The sequence below is a fragment of the Pinus tabuliformis genome, chromosome 8 (assembly GCF_031772625.1).
Source record: "Pinus tabuliformis cultivar Carrire ecotype Pingquan chromosome 8, CPIR1, whole genome shotgun sequence".
Taxonomy (NCBI): domain Eukaryota; kingdom Viridiplantae; phylum Streptophyta; class Pinopsida; order Pinales; family Pinaceae; genus Pinus; species Pinus tabuliformis.
Genome location: NC_142294.1, coordinates 1,500,730,758 through 1,500,734,421, shown reverse-complemented (window position 1 = coordinate 1,500,734,421; position 3,664 = coordinate 1,500,730,758). Strand labels below are relative to the sequence as shown.

Genomic DNA, 3,664 nt, shown 5'->3' with positions numbered 1-3,664 from the left:
TGTTGTTTCTCCTTGGGATCTGCTTCGATATCCTGGATGAGCAGGAAACAAAATTCGGTGGCTTTGAGCACCGCCGAAGCAGAGTATATTTCTGCTAGCATGGCTTCTTGTGAGGCAGTTTGGTTGCGAAATCTCTTCAGTGAGTTGTTTGGATTCACATTGGATACCAATGTGATCCTTTGTGACAACCAAAATGGGATTAGTTTGTCATAGAATCCCGTATTCCATGATCGCTCCAAGCATATTGATATCAGATACCATTATATTCAAGACATGGTGCAACGGGGAGCTATAAGGCTCCATCATATCGGTACAGATGAACAGGTCGCCGACATTCTGACAAAACCCCTTGGGAAAGTAAAATTTCTGACTTTCCATGAACAACTTGGATTTGTTCAAATACCCTCCAATGAGGGTCATGTATGATGCATTGAGATCTGAGAGCTCCAGGGGGGTGCGGGGTGCTTCTTGGAGCAGCATATGACCATAGGATTATTCACTATCCCCTGGTGGTATACATGTACACCCCATGGCGACATTGTAGCAGGTTTGATGTGTTCTCCTGTGAGGCCTGGATTGATGTGTTCTCCATGGAAATTGTAGTAGGATTGATGTGTTTTCCTGTGAGGCCTGGATTGATGTGTTCTCCATGGCAATTGTAGCAGGATTGATGTGTTCTCCTGTGAGGACAGGATTGATTAGTTCTCCTGTCGAGGCATCCTACCCATGCAGTCTGGGACTCATGGGAAGTACCTCTCATCTTATCAATGAGCAGGGAAATGAAGTTAGGGACCATAGTAGTACCGATGGACGCATCGTTGTAACTACCGTACTCCCTACGCTAGGATGACCTCCATTGGTCTGGGACCAATGATACTGGTTTGGGACCAGTGGTAGGAGTTGTACCATACTATGACGCTGACTTCGGGTCGGTTGAGACTAGTATGGGATCAGTGGTACATACTGTTAGACTCCGTCTTCTTAAGTCCTCTGTTAGAATCCAATTCAGACAAGTGGCTGTCAAAGTTTCAATAATACTTGAAGGCTATAAGGGAGCTTCGATAAGTTTTCATTTCAGGATTGTCATCGTCAAAGTGCTCAAAGGTATTTCTTCTTTCAAATTTGTTTTCTGTAAATACGCTGCCATGCTACCAATGTACTTCTCAGAGATCGAAAGGTTTACCATGTATTGTGATTGAGATGCAAAAATTAAAGACCTGTTTTGAAATGCCCTGATAAATCAAGTTTATTAGCACCTGCAGCAAGAACTTTTGCTAAGTTTCAAAATATGAACTTTCTCATATTGTTCGAGTAATGGTACGTGGGGCAAACTACCTGATTTGCATAAACTTAAGAGTTTATAAAGACAAGGAAAGATCAGGCAACATAATTAGGTGTTTTGATAGATGGGCTCAAGAATAGTGCAAACAAATTTGCAAAATGAACAGCACAAATTTTCTGGCAGAATTATAAAGTCGGGTTATGTGTTTTGAATTCACCCTCGTGATCACATCAGCCATGTTGATTTAGTATTCAAAGGATAAAATCCAGCATTTCGATGGCATGTAGCAGCGTTTCAGTATTGATGGATGTTAAAAGGGCGAAAAAATTGGAAACTGGAAGGTGCGCTACGCATTGAGGTTGTGCGCTACGCACTGGGCAGTGCGCTATGCATTGGGTGAGCGCGGCCAGTGTAAAAATACACAGGCGCTACGCATCAGGCTGTGCGCTACGCACTGGGATAGCGCGCTACGCACTCAGTCCAGCACAAAATTTGTTTATATTTATGCGCCCAGTCTCGTATCAAATCGACTCCTTCAATTTGCAAAGAGCTAAAGGGATAATCTTACAACAGATATCCAGTGAAGATGGGGACGGAGTATGCAATCCTCGCATATCTATGGAGTGATCTCGAGGCAGGTCAATTTTGAAGCCAAATCTGAGTATGAGATGATCCAGAACTATAAGGTGCTGCAAGAAGTCCTCAACAAGCTTAAGATAGCCAAGCATATTGAAGTAAACAAACTAGTGAAAGGAAGGCCATTAGATAATCTTGAGTTTATGCAATGGTTGAAACGATACTGCGATTCTACAAATGTTGGAAACTTTACCCGCAGGAATGGTTATAATGCAGTTGAGAGAAGAGAAACATGCAAAGGAGGGAAAGAGCTAAATAGAAAAGTAGCTTTGAGCCTCCATTCGCAGACAACGGGTGCAACAAAGGCACCTGCAATGTCCAGGCCTACAACTCCATCCTCTAATAATAGTCGCCGAGCAGATTCTAGACCAAATTCAAATGGACATGTAAGCAAAAACGCTCCAAAGAATACACCACTGCCATCCCCAGCTGCAACACAGGTTGCAGTTGACAATTTGGAAAAGGAAAGAGACCTTTACTTTGGAAAACTAAGGGACATCGAGAGTATATGCCAGAACTCTGAACTCCTAGAAATTCCGGCAATCAGAACAATTCAAAGACTGCTCTATACAGATCACTATGAAGCCGATACTCTCACTGATCTAGTAACAATGAGTATAGCAGAAAATGAAGCCTCGGGCCATGTTATCGAGGACTGTGAAGTTCAACCTTCGAGATCCAGTAACAGGGATAATCAAGATGATTTATCCTTATATGATTCTGCAGCACTATACAATGGAGAGTATACTAAGCCCTTTGTTACAGAGCACTTGATGATCATACCAGGCCAGACGACCACTATTTTTTATTAAAAATGTTTTTTCAAAAGGCAAACGTAAAGTAAAAAGTCAAAGTCAAAGCTAAATTTAAACCGTAGATACTTGCCACAACAGAGAACAAGATTCGATTGCCTATGTTTATCTTCAGTAAATGGGATTGACACCTGTAATGCCACCTCTTCATCAGTTATCAACAGATTCGAGTAGAAGAAGGAGCACTATTCTATCTTCAGAAGCGCTGATTTTTTTTTTTTTAGTTTTATTTATTAATAATGATAAAACAAATCCCTTGTCTTGGGGTCGATTTGTTTTCCCCTAGCAGAGTTTATTTAATGTATTAAAAATCATTTTGTAAAGAGGGGAGAGATTTTCTGAGAAGTGCGTGGAGAAGAACAGAATTTCATTGTACAGTGTTTGACAGAGATTAATCGAAGAATACAGCTCTGATTTGTAAGATTCTTGTGGTGTGAAAGTTTAGCAAATGTATCTTTCTTTCTGTTTCAATGTCTTTTGTAATGTTTCATAGTTCATTCATAATCGTTTCTAAATGAATACTTTTAAGTGAGAAAGGCAGAATTCAATTTATTTGCTCTGCCTTGAGGAAGTTTTCATATTTAATGTTTTCTTCTGTTTGATAAGGATCCATCACACATGCCCTTGTCGACTTCTCAGCAGTCTTGCCATTCCGTTTAATCTCAATTTTATTGTTAAACTTCACTCCTACCTCGCCTTATGGATTAACCTGTGCCTTTGATTAAACCTCTGCTCTTGCTGTCTTTGCCCATGCAGCCCAGAAAACCCAAACATTTATTAAAACCTCATTTCCTATCTCTTTACTAGCCTAAAATCAGTATTAAATTTGAGTCATCTCAGCCCCTTTGAAGACCTTTTGCCGAGATAGACCCGGAGAGAGCCCTCTCCTGTCCTCGTAGGGCTAGCTACGAGGTTGAGCGTGGTATGATGTTGC

The 3,664-nt window shown here is 41.0% G+C and overlaps 1 pseudogene; it reads left to right on the top strand.

The window, feature by feature from the left end:
• The first annotated feature begins 1,881 nt into the window (after positions 1 to 1,881).
• LOC149241534 (microtubule-associated protein RP/EB family member 1C pseudogene) lies at positions 1,882 to 2,730 on the top strand (annotated as a pseudogene).
• Positions 2,731 to 3,664: the final 934 nt, after the last annotated feature.